The 20,163-nt window shown below is 35.2% G+C and overlaps 1 long non-coding RNA gene across 1 annotated transcript in view; it reads right to left on the minus strand.

Moving 5' to 3' along the window:
* The window catches only part of LOC136839224 (uncharacterized), a 528,811-nt gene that overhangs the window by 271,377 nt on the left and 237,271 nt on the right, over window positions 1-20,163 (minus strand). The window contains exon 4 of the long non-coding RNA XR_010853259.1: window positions 19,040-19,160. This is a non-coding gene — a long non-coding RNA (uncharacterized lncRNA). The remainder of the gene's footprint in view (window positions 1-19,039; window positions 19,161-20,163) is intronic.

Raw genomic sequence — 20,163 nt, forward strand, 5'->3', positions numbered from 1 at the left:
TTCGTAGGATACCCCCCCCCCAACCCAAATCCCATGAAAACATAGGAGAAGATGATGATGATGATGCTGATGATGAGGATGAGGATGAGGATGAGGAGGACTCCATCGACTCAGGAGAAGGAATTCATCATCTTCGCATGAATCAGATCCTCTCTTCCTTTCTCTCAGAGAAGAAGAAGAAGAGGAATGTAATTAATATTATTAATATTTCTGTTTTTATTGTTGCTGCTCTGTTATGTTAGTGTGGTTCTTTGCTGTTATTGATGTAATACGGTGTTAATTTATTACTGAAAAACTATTTCGTTGTTGTTATCGCACTGGTACGCTGCTGTGGTTCTTTGCTGCTATTGATGTTAATACAGTGTTAATTTATTACTGAAAAAATGTGGCTGTCTTTTTTTTCAAAAAGGGTATATTCATGAGATTTATAAGTCATACTTTTTGTAATAAGCATAGTTATTATAGTTATTAATGATGGTGATATTGTTAATACAGCGTTGTTTATTCGTGAAAAAATGTGACTGTCATTTTAAATGAAAAAAAAAAATGTATTCCTCTGATTTACGTACTTCATACTTTTGTAATTGTCATTACTGTTGATGGCGTTGCTCTACTAGGGAGCTGGTGTCATTATTATCGTTATTTCTATTGATTAAATGTTAATAGTAACAGAAAAGAATTACTGAAAAAATTACTGTTATTAGTTTTAAGCGGAGAATTCACTGCTTTTATGACCGCCATGTTGTATGTATCGACCAAGTGCTGTTGATGTTTTTGTTGATGTTTTGACTACATTAATGCATTACATATTATCAGATTCGTTTTTGCTGGTAGTGTGGAGTTAATATTATAATTAAAAATAAATTTCACTTATTGCTTTCAAAGGACGAAGAATCTTGTTTTCAAACACATCGGTCTTTGCACTGAACAAGTTTATTCCCTTTATTTAATCTGAGTTTAATTAGCAACTTCATATTAGAATTCTCTAACTAAAACACTGTAATTAGATGGCTTAATTTTTTGTCTCTGGTATGTATTCGGTAAATATATAAAAAAAAATTCTCATTACAGAAACTAGTGTTCAGTCAAATTGCTTATTCCAAACACACCAATTTCTAAGCAGACGAAAAACTTCAATAAAATACTGAAATCACAATTATCCACTTGAAATAATATTAACATGAAAACTTCCGGTAAAAAGAGGTGATATCTGAAATAATGCCTAGCAATATTTTTTTTATTGCAAGACAGTTTGATGGTAGAAAAAAAATTAATTTCGATCAGAAAAAATAATTTTGATATTTGTCAATTGAGCCAGTTTATAAAGCAAAGTGACACAGCCCAACATTTGATAAAAATTTCTGGAGTATTAACAAGAGATTTCATATCCTGAGGCCTGCAAAAATCGCTGGCAAAATTTAATATATATATATATATATATATATATATATATATATATATATATATATATATATATATATATATATATATATATGTATATATATATATATATATATATATATATATATATATATATATATATATATATATATATATATATATATATACTACACAAACAAATATACAATATATATATATATATATATATATATATATATATATATATATATATATGTGTGTGTGTGTGTGTGTGTGTGTGTGTGTGTGTGTGTGTGTGTGTGTGTGTGTATACTTATATAAAACGAAACGCTATTCGCACGTCTCGCCGTCAATCAATTTATTCGCTCTTTCTCACTGTTCATAAACCTTTCACTTTTCCCTACCTACACCGAAACTTACCATTCTCTATTTCTATCTCGCCCAAGCCACTGACAAACAAGAATTTAAGAAGCCGGGAAAAAATGGAAAGGAATAATCCCTTTTCGTTATCTCTTTCCATCAACCTCCATTCCGCCACAATTTCTAAGATCTCCCACCGATTCCTTCTTATCTATCATCCCCTCATGAATCACTTATCCTAACTTATCCCCACTCATCCTTCTTTTATCAGATCCCTCCTTACCCTTATCTTTGCTCTAACTCCCCCATCTAGAAAATCCCAGGGCAATGTAACCTGAAATGGCACTCCATCCTCCTTGCCACCCATCATGGCAAGTTATGGCACAATTTCCCTCGGGGGAATGGCACTTGGGGGCTCCCTTGGGGTGTGGTGGTGTTGTATGGCAGGGAGGGGAGTGGTATAGAGTTGGCGGAGTAGCTCTGCGTTGGAGAATGAGTCAAGGTCCAGGTTCCATGAGTGTTGGACATCCTGGGAAGTTGGCGAGTGCTGGGGGAGAGAGAAGGTTTACGAATAGGAGAAGGCTGTTGGGGATAGGATATCCTGCAATAGGATGGAGAGGAAGGGGGGCGGGGGTAAAGGATTGGATGAGGACGTGTAGGAGGAGGAGAAGGAAGACTAGACGTGAGAGGGGTATCCGTTTTGAGTGATGTCTGGTGCCTCTTTGGCGGGCAAAAGTGGCGCGAAATAGCGCTTCTCGGGGCCGCTGATTGGAGCAGAGATCTCCTTTCGCCCGAAAACGTGAAAATTACTTTTCAAAGAAATATTTCACGGGCGAGAAAATAAGGGCGGAAAGCTTGAGGTTCCCTGGGAAGTCCATGAGAGAGAGAGAGAGAGAGAGAGAGAGAGAGAGAGAGAGAGAGAGAGAGAGAGAGAGAGAGAGAGAGAGAGAGAGAGATGCAGGGGTGGGGTAGGGTAGGAGGGGAAAGGGGTTTACTCAATAACAATCGGAAAATAATGTTTCATCAAAAGATCAATCATATATCCATCGGCGTTTAATTGTCCCGTGCATGTAATCTCTCTCTCTCTCTTTGGAGAGAGAGAGAGAGAGAGAGAGAGAGAGAGAGAGAGAGAGAGAGAGAGAGAAACACATCCCTAACTTTTATATAAACGTTTGCCTCCATGATAGAGCAAATGATTAATAGCGCTCTATTTGTAAACTGTAATAAAAAAAAAAAGGATGGCTTTTGTAAGCTATTTACAAACAAATTTTTTTCGTCCGGGTTTGTCGTTCCAGTTTCCCACTTTTATGGGATTTATACCGATCTAGTTGTACAGAAAACTGGTTAATTTCGGCGACTGGGATCGTTGTTGTTTTGCGCCCTGAAACTTTATTGGTATATTGCCTTTTCTGTTGTTTTTTTTTTTTCCTGAAAAGAAAACTATTGTGCCGGCTTTGTCTGTCCATCCGCCCTTTTTCTGTCCGCCCTTAGATCTTAAAAACTACCGAGGCTAGAGGGCTGCAAATTGGTATGTTGATCATCCACTCTCAAATCATCAAACATACCAAATTGCAGCCCTCTATCCTCAGTAGTTTTTATTTCATTTAAGTTAGTCATAATCGTGAGTCTAGCAACAATATAAGCCAGGCCACCACCGGGCCGTGGATTACAGTTTCATGAGCCGCGGCTCATACAGCATTATACCGAGACCACCGAAAGATAGATCTAATTTCGGTGACCTTGATTATATGCTGTACAGAAAACTCGACTGCGCCGAAGAAACTTAGGCGCAATTTTTACTTGTTTGTTTTCTAGTAGCCTGTGTGTGTCTGTTTAAGTCCAGATTTGGGCTTTTTAAATAAAAATGCACATGATGTTCAACAGCTTAAATGGTTGGAGCTTTTTATGAATTTTGCGTATGTAAATTTCGTAAATCTTTGTAAGACACTACAGCTTTATGTAGTTCAGTTCCAAGTGTGATTGTGTACATCTAGAGATGGTGGCATACAAAATTTAGGCCAAAGGCCAAGCGCTGGGACCTACGATGAGGTCATTCAACGTTGAAAGGGAAATTTAGGCAAAGAAGGTTTTAAAAATGAAACAAGAGGGAAAACAATTGTCAAGAGGCGTTGGAAGTGAGATAAGAACAACATTCTCTCTCTCTCTCTCTCTCTCTCTCTCTCTCTCAGTCTGCTGCTGTATGCTTCGAAGTAAGCGGAAAGAAATTGAACGGGAAACTCTCCCCTTTCCCACACCCCTCAATTCCCCCCCCTCTCCCCCCTCCCCAACCCTCCCGCCCCACCTCCTCTTCATCATCGTCGTATCTTTTTTCCCCCTCTTTTCTTCCCTTTTTTCCCGCCCATATGTTTCGAGAAATACGACAGAGTGTCTTTTCCGGCGTTGTTTATGGCTCTGAAGCCGACGGCTGATCGTATGGACTTCTACATATGGGCTGAATTATGACTGTATAACATTTTTGGGAAAATGGGAAAATGGGAGGAGAGAGAGAGAGAGAGAGAGAGAGAGAGAGAGAGAGAGAGAGAGAGAGAGAGAGAATCTGTATTCGTATACATACATACGCACACATATATAAATGTGTATATATTTATGTATACACACAAACACACACATTTATATATGTATATTATATATATATATATATATATATATATATATATATATATATATATATATATATATATATATATATATATATATAATATAACCAAACTACTGATATTACTGCTATTATGAACTAAACCACAGCTTCTGCAATGAAAAAACAATCCTTCCGACCTAATGAAAATGATAGTGCTAACGTAATAAGTAAAAAACCACTTTCAAAAAAACATCTAACATATTTACGAAATCCGCACGTACTTTCATCCCTGACAGAGTAAAGTAAAACTCGCATTGCTTTTCCCATTAACCAAATGTTGCTGAAAAGACGCTACAATAGCAATATTATTGCACGACGGAATCCGTCAATTTTTCATGGCGGATCCAATGTAATGGACTAATGGATTATCGATCATTTTTGCGAACTGGGAAACAGAGAAATGTTTCTCTCTTTTTTTTTTTTAACGAATTCCTGGTATCGGATGTGTGGTCGTGATTTTGCGAAATGGTTCATTTTCCATGTGGTCCCAAATACATAGATTTATTCATACAGTTCTTGAATGTGGTTCTTGAATACTGAGATATATTATGAAATTGGCAAAATACATAAATTCATTCATACATATTTTTCTAAATACTGCTCTTGGTTACTGAAATGCATTATGAAAAGGACAAAGTACATAAATTTATTTATACGTATTTTTCTAAATATAATTCTTGAATTAATTTTAAATATGATTATTCGATACTGAAATGCATTAATTAAAAGGAATGTTAGTCATAATTTTGTTGCAAAGGATGAAAATATTCTCAAAATGGCTGAAATATATTTTTAATATATAAATCTTGTTTATTCACAGATATTCATTACAAAGAGTAAAGCTCTAAATAATTTTAGTCAAAACATGAACGTATTTTACTCATGTATAAATCTTGCTTACTATTATGATAACTTAAAATATCAAAATATTAAACATATTTTGATATGCTCGTTTATTACTGCAATTTTATGCCTTCCTGCAAGCCACAAAATCTTGAAATTCTTTACCGTTATATATTCACAAATATGATCATTCATTACAGAAACTATATCCATCTTTAATTTTATGCAAATATGTAACCTCATTTTGAAATGAAATTTCATTACAGATCCTTGGTTATTTTACATAAAAAAAGAATATTTCTTCTATATAACTCGATTTTTAATTTCAAAGTTCTGTTGCATATTCACCGATAATAAGATCACTGTACAATTTTTTATTCAACTTCAGCGTATAATTCAAATATCTTCGTGCTTATTTTCACAGACAAAGTCCTTCATCCACTAGAAGGATTCAGCTGCGACACCATTTCGCAACATTAAAATTTTATTCCTTTCAAACAAAGTCGCGTTTATTTGACCAGATGTTTCTTCCGTAACCTCTATGAAAAAATTAAACGAGCTTCGTTAATTTCTATCCAATCACCACCCATAACGTTACCTTCATAATAAAAAAACACAATAATTTATCGCTTTTAAATCACATTCATGTTTACGGACGAGCGAACGAAAAATGGCAAATGAGCAAAGCCTATTGAAAAAAAAATAACTCATAAGAAAACTTGACCATTTTCATTTCGTAATTGCAAGCAGAAATCAGTCGTCGTGTTTTACGTTTAAAAGATAAAACAGCAAGAGAGAAAAAAAATTAAATAAAAAAATTGCAAAGTTTGCTTTTATGATTTCTAGTGCGAATTAAAATCGAGCGCAAAAAAAGTAAAAAAAAAAAAAGTGCGAGCCGAAATGAATTTCGGTAAATGACTTCGAAAAGAAAATTTTCCGATTTCGAGTCACAGAAAGAAATACAACTGGACTTGTTCTGAACGTTGTTCAGATTAATGAAGAGAAAAGACGAAGCAGGAACATTATGATAAATATGGTGGAAGAGACAGGTTGATTTTCGGTTAGATAGTAAGGGAATAATGGCTAATAATGATGCTTGTCTTTGGGTGAGGTACATGAAAGGTTTGATGTTGGTTATATATATATATATATATATATATATATATATATATATATATATATATATATATATATATATATATATATATATATATATATATATATATATATATATATATATATATATATATATATACATATATGTGTGTGTGCAAGTTAAAAAGTGGGTGCAACCAGGAGCCGAAGGGACGCTGCAAATAACCGCGGGAGGTGCACTGACGGTAATACTCACCTGCGGGAAATGGAAGCATGATTCAACACAAATGACAGTACTATGTAGACGATGTAAAAACGCCATTTGTAATGCATATAAATAAGCACCATTTATTCGATACTCTGGATAGGTTGAACCATCCATCCTCGCATCTAGTAAATCAAGAAAAGAAAGATACTTACAGAAAGTGACAAAACAAGATTTAAAATCAAATAACAGTAAGAACGAGTAAAAAATGCGCCAGTTTCTTCGGCGTAATCGAGTTTTCTGTACAGCCGCTACAGCGTATAATCAAGACCACCAACGAAAATGGATCTATCTTTCGGTGGTCTCGGTATAATGCTGTATGAGCCGCGGTCCATGAAACTTTAACCACGGCCCTGTGGTGGCCTATCCTATTTCGCTGCCAGAAGCACGTTTATGGCTGAATTTAACCTTAAAAAAAATAAAAGCTACTGAGACTAGAGGGCTGCAATTTGGTATGTTTTATGATTGGAAGGTGAATGGTCAACATACCAATTTGCAGCCCTCTAGCCTCAGTAGTTTTTAAGATATGAGGGCGGACAGAAAAAAGTGCGGACGGACGGACAAAACCGGAACAATAGTTTTCTTTTACAGAAAACTAATAAACAGAAGAATAAGGACACAGAATTCCCAGTACACTTCAGACAACGCCGCTGTCTTCATTCTCGATCTGACTTCTCCAGCCAACAGCCCTGAAACTATTTCGGCGCCGCTCCCGGGCCATTAAAGGCGAGGCATTTCAGCGAGACTTCAGCAGCATTCCTACCTGGCTTTAGAATAACATTCCAATAACAGAAGAGAAGAGAGAAGAAGAGAAGAGAAGAGAAGAGAGGAGACGGGGAGGTTAACAAAATAAAAAAAAAGGAAAAAAAGAAATGGATATTCACTGTGAAAGCTGTTCTAGGATTTAATTCTAGCGTGATAGCACGGCCCGTTGGAGCCCTTTGCAAACAGGCTGCTGCTGCCTTTGAAGCTCTTTCTGTCGTAAATGATAATTTAGGACCTGTGTTTCATTTCGACGGGTTAAAGTTATATATATAAACGCGTCGGCTCCTTCTGCTTTACTCCTCCGGCGTGGGCAGTGATAATTGTTTTAGGTCCGTAGATGTGTGAGAATTCTTTAGGTCCTTTGACAGATGAGAATTATTTAGGCCGGAGACGCATGATCATTTTTTTTAGGACCGACGACCCGTGATAATGCTTTAGGTTCGTCGACGTATAAAGATTGTTTTTGCCTCGTCATGACCTATATAATGGTATATTGACGTATGACAACTGCCTACCTCTGCCGTGGAAATTAAAAATTTTCCCCCAATTTAGTCTCTGTTTCTCTCGTGATCTTCTGGATGAGAAAATTAGCGATAAAGTACCTAGTGATAACTTGCTTTATTACCAAGAAGTCAAAATAAAACAATAAAAATAACTTTCATGTTTAATGAACTGTCAAGGGTCGAATCTGAGACAAACCATTGTCTGCTAAATGTGTGGTCTAATAATGCAGCATAAAGTATAAGTCATCACGAAATTTAAGCTAATATAATAGAGAAGCCATTTAAACCTAAGAGGCGTATTTCATACGAAGTCCCAAATTTCATAAAAAGCGAAGAATCCATTAGCATACCTTATGTATATCAAACAGGACACTACGTCACGAAAACTCGTATCATTCTCGTATACCGTAATCATCACGAAATTTGAGCTAATATAATAGAGCAGCCATTTAAGCACAGCAGAGGCGTATTTCATACGAAGTCTCAAATATCATACAAGTCGAAATATCCATTAGCGAAGATTATGTATGTCTCAATCTGGACACTACGTCACGCGAATGTCTGCTCATGAAAACGTGTATCATTCTCGTATGCTCTGTATTTACACCAATTTGTCGCCCAGTTTATTACCACGATCATTTCCACCTTTCTCAACTCCCATCTCTTTCTACTTAGCGTAAACTGAAGGGAATCCATTATTCATGGGTAATGGAGCAGCCCTGAGAGGTTCCTCATTACTTTTCTCCGCGAAATAGATTCTCAGGAGTAATGTTTAAATCATTTTCAGATTTAGGTGGGAATGAGGAACAATTCTGGGAGGTCCTGTAAATTTCGTGGTTGGTTTGAGATTATAAGAGCGGAAATCTCTCGGTGACATAAAAGGATTAAGTAAATAAGAGCGAATTCTCTTGCTGATATAAAAAAAACTCAAGTAAACAAGAGGGAATATTCTTGTTGACATAAAAAATTAAGAAAATAAGAGGGAATTCGCTTGGTGGCATAAAAGAATTAAGTAGATAAGAAGGAATTCTCTTGATGACACAAAAGAATTAAGTAAATAAGAGGAAATTCTCTTGATGACACAAAAGAATTGAGTAAAAAAGAGGGAATTCTCTTGGTGACATGAAAGAATTAAGTAAAAAAGAGGGAATTCTCTTGGTGACATGAAAGAATTAAGCAAAAAAGAGGGAATTCTCTTGGTGATATGTAAAAATTAAGTAAATAAGAGGGAATCCTCTCGGTGATATGAAAGAATTAAATAAAATAAGAAGGAATTATTATTCCATTTCCTAAAGTATACAAAAGAGAAGACTCTCTTTTTTTGGTACTGGTAGATTTGGCTTTTAATTTTGTTTTTATCAAATCGTGTAAATTTCATGTTTCATTTGAGATTATATGAAAAAGCGGAATTTTCTTGGTGACATAAAAGAATTAAGTAAATAAAGGGGGAATCGCTTAGTTAAATAAATATTTCCTAACGTAAATAAAGAGAGAAAACTGTTTTCTTTTTTCCTATATTAGCCTTTTGCTGATTTTTGGTTACTGGTAGAGTTCGCTTTCATTTTAATTTTTTGTCGGATCGATTTAGAATCGCAGTAACTATAATTGAGGGGCTTTTGTTGACGTGAAAGTGAAGAGAGAGAGAGAGAGAGAGAGAGAGAGAGAGAGAGAGAGAGAGAGAGAGAGAGAGAGAGAATGTAGCAGTATCACAAACAAGACCATAAATGGTATTTTTAGAACTGAGAGAGAGAGAGAGAGAGAGAGAGAGAGAGAGAGAGAGAGAGAGAGAGAGAGAGAGAGAGAGAGAGACTGTAGCAGTATCAAAAATAAGACCAAAATTAAGACCATATATAATGATATTTTCATAATTTAGAGAGAGAGAGAGAGAGAGAGAGAGAGAGAGAGAGAGAGACTGTAGCAGTATCACAAATGAGACCATATATAATGATATTTTCACAAGAGAGAGAGAGAGAGAGAGAGAGAGAGAGAGAGAGAGAGAGAGAGAGAGAGAGAGAGAGAGACTGTAGCACTATCACAAATGAGACCATATATAATGATATTTTCACAAGAGAGAGAGAGAGAGAGAGAGAGAGAGAGAGAGAGAGAGAGAGAGAGAGAGAGACTGTAACAGTATCAAAAATAAGACCAAAATTAAGACCATATATAATGATATTTTCATAATTTAGAGAGAGAGAGAGAGAGAGAGAGAGAGAGAGAGAGAGAGAGAGAGAGAGAGAAATGAGACCAGAGATAATGATATTTTCACAAGAGAGACCATATATAATGATATTTTCACAAGAGAGAGAGAGAGAGAGAGAGAGAGAGAGAGAGAGAGAGAGAGAGAGAGAGAGACTGTAGCAGTATCACAAATGAGACCATATATAATGATATTTTCACAAGAGAGAGAGAGAGAGAGAGAGAGACTGCAACAGTATCAAAATAAAACCAAAATTAAGACCATATATAATGATATTTTCATAATTTAGAGAGAGAGAGAGAGAGAGAGAGATACTGTAGCAGTATCACAAATGAGACCATATATAATGATATTTTCACAAGAGAGAGAGAGAGAGAGAGAGAGAGAGAGAGAGAGAGAGAGAGATAATTAGAGGGCAAAACTGCTAATATGTGAAGATTACAGTCAGGTTAAACAGAACATCTCCAATCTCACGTCACATACAACCAGTAACAAATCTCACGAAATATCGCCACTTGATATTCCCAATCAACTTCAAGTATCATCTATCACTGAGTTTCAGAAATTTATGTTCCATTTCCATACGAACAGTAAATTTTTCATTTCATTCTGCGTTCTCATGCCTCCTCAGTCCTATTTGTCGTTATTGTATGATGAAAATGGTCTTATATCATAATTCGCTTTTTATATAATCTTTCGATTGTGATAGCAAACTGCCTTGAGCCTTTGTTGTATGACGAAAATTGTTTTATATTATTATGTTTTTCAATGACCGGTCGATTTTGTCTGCAAACTATTTGTAGCTTTGCAAATTTTTTGGTACATTTCACCTCAAGCCATTCCAGTATCTCTGGAATGTTTTATATCGCAATTCGTTTTACAAACAATCAATTGACTTTCATAGCAAACTATTGCTAGCTTTGCTGTTTACTTTTTTTTGCCATTTTCTACCTCAAACCATTCCAGCATCTTTCTAAATTATTCTAGCTTTATTCTCTAATTCTTCATTATACTATAGCCCACTTCATTTAGTCACAAAATAAAAAAAAAACTGCCAAAAAAAAAAAAAAAAAAGAAGACCTTTAAGACTACATGCTGCTCCGTAACTCTATCAGATGAAAAAATTAGCGAAGAGCATTTGGCAACACTTGAGCATGCGAGCATTAGGACAGCATTTTGCCAACAATGGATTTGCCCCGTGTGAAATTCCCGGCTGTCAATGTGCCAGAGAGAGAGAGAGAGAGAGAGAGAGAGAGAGAGAGAGAGAGAGAGAGAGAGAGAGAAATTTATATTTGTATTCATACGGACGCAGAAATATATATATATATATATATATATATATATATATATATATATATATATATATATATATATATATATATATATATATATATATATATATATATACATATATACAGAGAGAGAGAGTTTATATTCGTGTTCAAACGTCAAAAACATATATATATATATATATATATATATATATATATATATATATATATATATATATATATATATAGAGAGAGAGAGAGAGAGAGAGAGAGAGAGAGAGAGAGAGAGAGAGAGAGAGAGAGAGAGGTCTCTCACCACTCTTAGCTCCCGTAAAAATTTCTCACTGCATTTTATTCTCGGGTTCACGTAATGCCAAAGGTCTCCTTCCGGTACTGGAGCAAACGGCCGAATTCATTTCTTCGCGCGTGGTACATAACGAGATACTTCCTTCGAGAGTATGAAGCTGGTTGTAATCCTAAGCGTCTCTCGTGAATATGTGGGAAAACGTTAATGGGTTTTAGAGTACGCCTTTATTGTTGGAAAGAGTCTTTGCAAACTTTAAATTGCGGTGGTAGTTGGCGCCCGGGTATCAAATTTTACTGTTATCGTCAATTATGAAAAACAGGGTATTCGGAGTTCGTTCCTGGAACTGTAACTGCTTTCTCTCTCTCTCTCTCTCTCTCTCTCTCTCTCTCTCTCTCTCTCTCTCTCTCTCTCTCTCTCTCTCCTGATTAACCAATTCATCGTCATCAATTTCATAGGATGAAAGAAAACATATATTAAAAACATATATATATATATATATATATATATATATATATAGTATATATATATATATATATATATATATATATATATATATATATATATATATATAATATATATATACTACAGACCATTAGGAATATTATTTATTTCCTCAGAACTATTTACTGTTTAGAAGCAGCTTTACTGAGATCATCTGTTTAGCGTTTACAGTTTTAAAATCATCAGAAACACTTTAGTTCAGTGATAAGAGTTCCAACACCATTAGATTGACTGAATATAGAATTTAGGCCGAAGGCCAAGCACTGGGACCTATGGAGTCATCAGCGCTGAAACGGAAACTGACAGTAAAAGGTCTGAAAGGTGTAACAGGAAGAAAACTTCCCAGTTGCACTGTGAATCAATTGTTAGGAGAGGGTGGAAAGTAAGATGGAAGAAAGAGAATATGAACGGAGGTACAGTAAAAGAAACGAAAGGGGTTGTAACTAAGGGGCCGGAGGCACGCTGCAAAGAACCTACAGTGCATCGCATGACGTGCACTGACGGCACTACCCCTCTATGGGAACACCATTAGAAAACACTTGTTTAACGTTAGAGGCCTAAAACATCATCAGAAACACTCTTGCTTATGTTAATGGAGTTCTGTTCATCAGAGAACAGTATTACTTTGATATTCCATTGCATATTGTCTTATCGTATAGTTAGATAAGCTCTTGTAAGGAGATAATATCACAAAAAGATAAGACAATTTTCTTACCTTAAAAGTACCAGTCTCTCATAAAGACTTTTTAGTAGTCTACTCAGATTTTGGAAAAGTCTTTCTTCGAAAGGAAAATAAGAAATAAAAAGTATATTACAAAAAAAAATTAGGAAAAATCTCTCCACGAAAGGGAAAATTCGACGGAAATTTTTTTGTTTAATCTGGAACTTTGAAGAACTGCAACAAAATTCGCCATTGGCAGAGCGTTCTACGGTTTGTTTATATGCGTTTGATGGTGTGCGCAGGAGTGCGCCTGCGTGCGCACAAATCCGACTGTTTGTACGCCTACGTGTCATCTGGTGGACTCCCATGCCTACATGGAAATGGGCTCAGTCGTGCAAATTAAAAACAAACACGGACGCAGCCGACCCGACCCTTCCTAACCCTGTGTATGCACCGCCTCTCTCTCTCTCTCTCTCTCTCTCTCTCTCTCTCTCTCTCTCTCTCTCTCTTATGAAATCTTCGCAACCTCTTAACTATATTTCTACTTTTCTTTACTACTTCCTTTCCACTCTCTCTCTCTCTCTCTTATTAAATCTTCGCAACCTCTTAACTATATTTCTACTTTTCTTTACTACTTCCTTTCCACTCTCTCTCTCTCTCTGTCTTATTAAATCTTCGCAACCTCTTAACTATATTTCTACTTTTCTCTATTGCTTCCTTTCCTCTCTCTCTTGTTTAATCTTTACAACCTCTGAACTATACTTTCGCTTTCCTTCCAACTTTTGTTCTCTCTCTCTCTCTCTCTTCCTCTTGTTTAACATTCGCAACATAGGATATATATTCCCGCTTTCCTTCACGACTTCCTTTCGAACTCTCGCTGTTTCCTCCATAGTAATTCATTTGTTGACATACTCGCTTTATGTTTGTGTGTTTAAGCGCACATACAAATTGATATATGTTTGTTTGAATAACAGACCCCCCCATCTCATAAATCACTCTTTGTAAACGGCTAAAGTAATCACTGGCGTCGCAAACGGTTAGGTTTTGCTTCTGTTGTTGTGGTGAGTAGTGTAGAACGCTATGATGAATATAACAGGTTCTTTTAAACAGTGACACAGTCACTCCCTAATCACAGACTTGTTCGCAGTCTCTGTGAAGCAGTTAAGATTTAACAGACATGTCAGTAAGGATAATAACGTTAATTATACTAGTAAACCACAGTTAAAAAGACTATAGTCCAGTCTAGTCTTTAACTGCTATCACTCTACTTGTTAATAAGGCTAACAATATTAATTAAAAACCAACAATATAAAGACTATAGCCCAGTCTAGTCTTTAATGCATAAGGATAATCCTGTCCAACTTTAGACTTTCGTGTAATAACTGTCAATCCACTATCAACCTATTATAGTAAACTAATTTTGAGATGAGATCATCTTTTGAGTAGAAATCATAATAAAAAAAAATTTGTTCACTCCCTCTAGAGAATTTTAAATGAAATCACTGACTTCTGATCAGTCAGATGTTGTAAGTAAGTACCAAGAATACCTTTTGCTAACTTTCCTTACTTTTAAAGTAATGAGGTACTTTCTTCTGAAGCAGAAGGTAATGGAGTTAATTTTTTTCTTTTTTTTATTAAATGAGTCTCTATGGAACTAGACATATCTTCAAGCCTTCACCAGAAACATTATTTTTGTTCTTGTGAATAAGAAATCAAGTAGCTCTCAGTCTTACCAGAATACATATATATACATATATATATAAGTATATATATAGTATATACATATGTACTATCCTTATATATATGTATATATATTACACACACACATATATATACATATATATATATATATATATATATATATATATATATATATATATATATATATATATATATATATATACATACAGTACACACGAACTTATCCTCAAAGGTACACATAAAAATCTCACTTTCCCCTCCAATCCCCTCCCTTTCTGCCACACTCCTTTTTACAGAACCCGCCGGAGGAATATATACCTTGCGAGCCTCCCTTCCCCCCTTCCTTTCGAGCTAAACCCCCTCCCTCCCTCTAATCTATCCTTACCCTTTTTTATCCCCCACTAAGCCAAATAGCGCCATTTCTCAGCCCCTTCCGCCCCTTTCTGCTCTCTCTTTATCCCTTTCTCCTGCTCCGGTGAACTCCCTTTCTTCCCAGTCGAAGCTTTGCGTTCCTATTTCCCGCTCCATTCGACATTATTTCGTCGACTTTGTCGACGAGACCTGGCGGTCGATAAGGCGAGTTAATCGCTTCGGACTTTCCTTGGGACTGATTACTCGTTCTGCTTTCGCTTGCTGCTGGAATTGCGGTGGAAGTCTGTTTTTTGCTTTGCTGGAATTGCAGTAGTCAGTTTTTTTCTTTTCGTTGGGTGGAACTGTGGTAGTCTTTTTTCGATGGCTGGAACTGCAGTAGTAGTCTGTTTTTTGCCTTGCTGGAATTGTGGTAGAAGTCTGTTTTTTGCCTTGCTGGAATGGCAGTAGTAGTCTGTTTTTTGCCTTGCTGGAATTGTGGTAGAAGTCTGTTTTTTGCTTTGCTGGAATTGCAGTATTAGTCTGTTTTTTGCATTGCTGGAATTGTGGTAGAAGTCTGTTTTTTGCCTTGCTGGAATTGCAGTAGTCTGCTTTTGCCTTACTGGAATTGCAGTAGTGTGTTTTTGATAGCTGGAATTGATGCAGTCTGTTTTGTCTTTTCGCTTGCTTTAATGGCAGCAGTATGTTTTCGCCTGGTAAAACTGCAGTAATCTGTTTCCCATGGCTGAAATTCAGACTTGCTGGAACTCCAAAGTCTGTTTTTATATGCTGAAATAGCAGTTATCTGGTAACACAAAACAGAACAACTAAAACACATCATGTTTATTTCAGATATATTTTTCTCAAAAAAATATTCTGATGCAGCTTTTCCAAAGGTGAACGGTCCTTAAACTTCATGCTTGGGGTGATCCTTGAAACTAATAAGCATACGGGGTCTCCTTAGTGGAAACATGAAGATTTAATTTCGAAAAATTTTTCGCATTTCGACCTCAAAAACTTCTGCTGAGGAATGACCTACGTAAAGAACGCTTGTGGATGAATTTTAACTAAATCTTAAGAGTTTCCATCAGGTGAAATATTTTTAAATTTTTCGGATTTTAAAAACATTTCAGTCTTTCAATGGTAACTCTAAATTATTCAAAATTAGCGCAAAATTCTCAACTAAAGATGGTTTGCGGAAACCATGTTCAACCTAAGTTAAATCAGTGTTTTCAATAGGTTACATATTTCTAAATCTTTCAAAATTTAAAAAAAATATTTCAATCTTTCAATGGTATCTCTAACTTGCTCAAAATTATCGCAAAAATTCTCTCATATTCTTTTCTCTCAAGTTTTATTAAGAGCCTTAGATCATAGAGAAGAGAAGTGAAGCCCCTCTGACTAATGGTGATTACCAACAATCCCATCTGTAGCTCTCGCGTGCGTGCGCGTTTTGCGTGCGTGCGTCTATGTGCCTTCCATCCCTCAGTGCAGCAGCAGAATGCAATAAACGCACTGTGCAATGAGGAATTTGGCCCCTAAAAGGGGAAATTCCCTGTCCATTATTTACGCCCATTCCCTGGGCAAGGTCGTAAAAATCTTGCCTCCCACAAAACCTCAATGAAATAAGGATAAGATATATTGGGCCGGAATTGCAGAACGCTCTCTCTCTCTCTCTCTCTCTCTCAATAGTGAGAATACCATTAATTCATTTATGGCCTTTTTTGTGATACTGCCTCTCTCTCTCTCTCTCTCTCTCTCTCTCTCTCTCTTACGACTCCCGAGATTTACGATGTTTTGAAGTTTTAATTCCAGGCAGAAGCGGGGGGCCTCCCCCTCCCCACCTTTGCTCCTTTAAAGCAGCAACGGCCAGCGTTTCCAGGCAGTTATGGAATCTTAATTGGCCTGGCATAAAGGCGTTGGGAGAAATAAATATACGCCTGGTAATTTCGCCATGGCGTGTAATGTGATGTTTTCTCTAAGTGGCTTTAAATTCAACCGGTAGAACTTCAAGCAATCTGATATGAATGTCTGCTTGCTGGTTTTGCTCGTTACTCGAAATATTGAATAATTCCATTGCTGAATATCTTCGAAGAAAGGAGATTATATTAGCAGGTTACCATAGTTGCGTGACCAAAATATAATAAAAAAAATTTACAACCGAAACTCGAAAATAACACGAATCTTTATATAAATTTCTGTTTATTCAAAAGTATTGTTATGAAGTTTTCATAAATGTGAAGCTTATCTTATGTGTGTGTGTGTTATATATATATATATATATATATATATATATATATATATATATATATATATATATATATATATATATATATATATATATATATATATATATGTGTGTGTGTGTGTTACCCAGTCAAGAGGAAATTTCATTGCTTACCTGCTATTACAAAGTCGAGACGTCCCAACTATTGGTAGCATTGATAGCGATCGCATCAAAAAGGCTACTGGTAGTGCATATCTGTACCTGCTCGCCCTGCATTCTCTCTCTCTCTCTCTCTCTCTCTCTCTCTCTCTCTCTCTCAGGTCTACAGCGAAACAGTCTTTACCCAAAATAATTTATTTGGCAAAATCCAACATAACTAGATTGCAAGAAATAAGAGATGAAATAAAATGGAATATTAAAGTTCCCCAAAAGATCAATCATATTACAGTCTATTATATTTTAACTAATTAATGTCTTTGCACTGTAACTCACAATAGGTCAAAATAAGTCAAAGTCCAACACATTCCCAATGAGTACTTCTGCGACCTCTTTTTCAGTGAAACATCTAAGAAGTTAAATAAATCCCTTATTAACCAAAATGCATAAAAATAAAGGTGTGGGAATTCCTCCCATGTTACTTATAAAGTACACACAGTACAATAAATGCTTGACACAAAAGACAATGTATAAAAGAAAAAAGCAATCTACAGTCTGGGAAATAAAACGTGGTTCTTACCTCCAAACAGGAATGTTCACAGTCTTAATCGATAGGTTTCGAACCACAGAGTCTTCACTGAAGACTTTAATAATGTTCAGTATTGGTCTCCGAATGATCATTTTTTCCATAACTGATCCCTTCACACCCTGGGACTCCGCCCAAAAGAAACACATACACACATTTCCAAGGGAACCTGGACATTTCCGGCGAACGCACTCACGAAGTCATGTGACAAGTTCCCACGTCTTGAGAATACCTGATGCAACAGTTTTACTTAATTACGAAATGCTTCAGATAACAGCTAAACATCCTCTCAAGGGTTTTCGGAAAGTTTTTCTACCACACTTGTTAATTAACCATCTACTGTGTATTGTATTTCATAAAACACTTGTGACCTATAAGCTTTCCATATATATATATAATATATATATATATATATATATATATATATATATATATATATATATATATATATATATATATATATATATATTATATATATACATATATACATACATTACATATACATACATACATACATACATACACAAACACACACACACACATATATAATATATAATCTGTTCGTGGGGAACGACGTAGATGAAAAAAAAAAGAAAATAACTTTGCTCACGTAAAATTTATCCCCTTGGAGAGATTAAAGCAGAAACACTGTACATATATCTCTTAAAGATTTCTCTCTTTTTTCCTGTCAAGAGACATTCCCAGTTCGTACACGAAGATTCGGTGAAAAATAAGACGTTTATCCTGTAAGTGTTGAATAGAAGACCTTCATCGACAATGTATTTATGTTTAATGCTCTCAGACGACTAAATCTTCAATCTTTCACATTTGAAGACTCGTGTATTAAATATTTTGAGAGATTATGGTTCAATGTTCTCTGAGTGGCTTATATAAATCGTATTACATCTCAAGAGAGAACGGTATAAGCTCTGAATAAAATGTATTCATGTGTTAATGTGGATGTACAGTGCAATTGCCACTTTCACAGAATGTCCAGCAATGAGATACTTAATGAATAGAGGTCTTGGTATTTTTGGTTTTAACTTAGAGGCTAAAGTTATTCTAACTATTCAGATTCGATTTGAATGTATCAGCCACAACGATCATTCTATTCAAAACATTACTAAAAAAAAATCATTTGTTTGGCACACTTTCCTCACTACACTGCACAATTGTTTTCTTTTACAGAAAACTAAAAATGGGTTACTACTCACCAGATCACCTGCTCTTCTCTAGTTCTTCAGCCATGGAGCACAAGAAAGCAATCATTCTTTCTACCGACGCGTTCATAGCTCATCGATCATAAATAGAAACATTTCAGTCACATCATTTTATCTGAAACACCAAATAAAACTTGTTACTTTGTGCTACCTTAAAGTAGTGTTAATGACTCATTATCACAATCATATGCATATTTGTATTTCAATGTTATAAATATAAAACTGGCGTCAATGACTAGGAAATAAAGTCGATACCGGTCAGGACCCACACCCCTCTCTTATTTTTCACCTGTGGTAATGTGATATAGATATATTTATATATGTGTATATATATACTGTATATATGTATATATACATATATATGTATGTGTGTATAGATATATACACACACACACACACACATATATATATATATATATATATATATATATATATATATATATATATATATATATATATATATATATATATATAAACAGACACTCATGATGATTACTTATCTAACAGAGCACAGAGCTTAGACACTCAGAATTTCGCCACTGCTTTCTATAACAAACTCCTCATCCGCGACTCGAGAACGAACGTGTTTGCTAAAAAGATCAAAGAAAGGGGAAATGAAGCAATTAGTAAGAGGGGAAAGTAGACCTTTCCCCTCGTTCATTACTTGTTAACAACAATGTACATTCTGGTTTAATCTCTTGAATGGATTGTGTGTGTGATTATTGCGTTCAGTATTTACCGAAGGATTTTCGGGGTTTATTAAAAATGAGTTGGCGTATATATTGTAAGTATATATATATATATATATATATATATATATATATATATATATATATATATATATATATATATATATAGTATATCTATATATCTTTCTATATAGCTACCTATCTCACTCTCTCTCTCTCTCTTCTCTCTCTATATATATATATATATATATATATATATATATATATATATATATATATATATATATATATATATATATATATATATATATATATATATATATTTGTGTTTGTTTGTGTGTGTGTGTGTGTGTGTGTGTGTGTGTGTGTTGAGAGAGAGAGAGAGAGAGAGAGAGAGAGAGAGAGAGAGAGAGAGAGAGAGAGAGACAC

This window comes from Macrobrachium rosenbergii, chromosome 6, assembly GCF_040412425.1.
Source record: "Macrobrachium rosenbergii isolate ZJJX-2024 chromosome 6, ASM4041242v1, whole genome shotgun sequence".
Lineage (NCBI taxonomy): Eukaryota > Metazoa > Arthropoda > Malacostraca > Decapoda > Palaemonidae > Macrobrachium > Macrobrachium rosenbergii.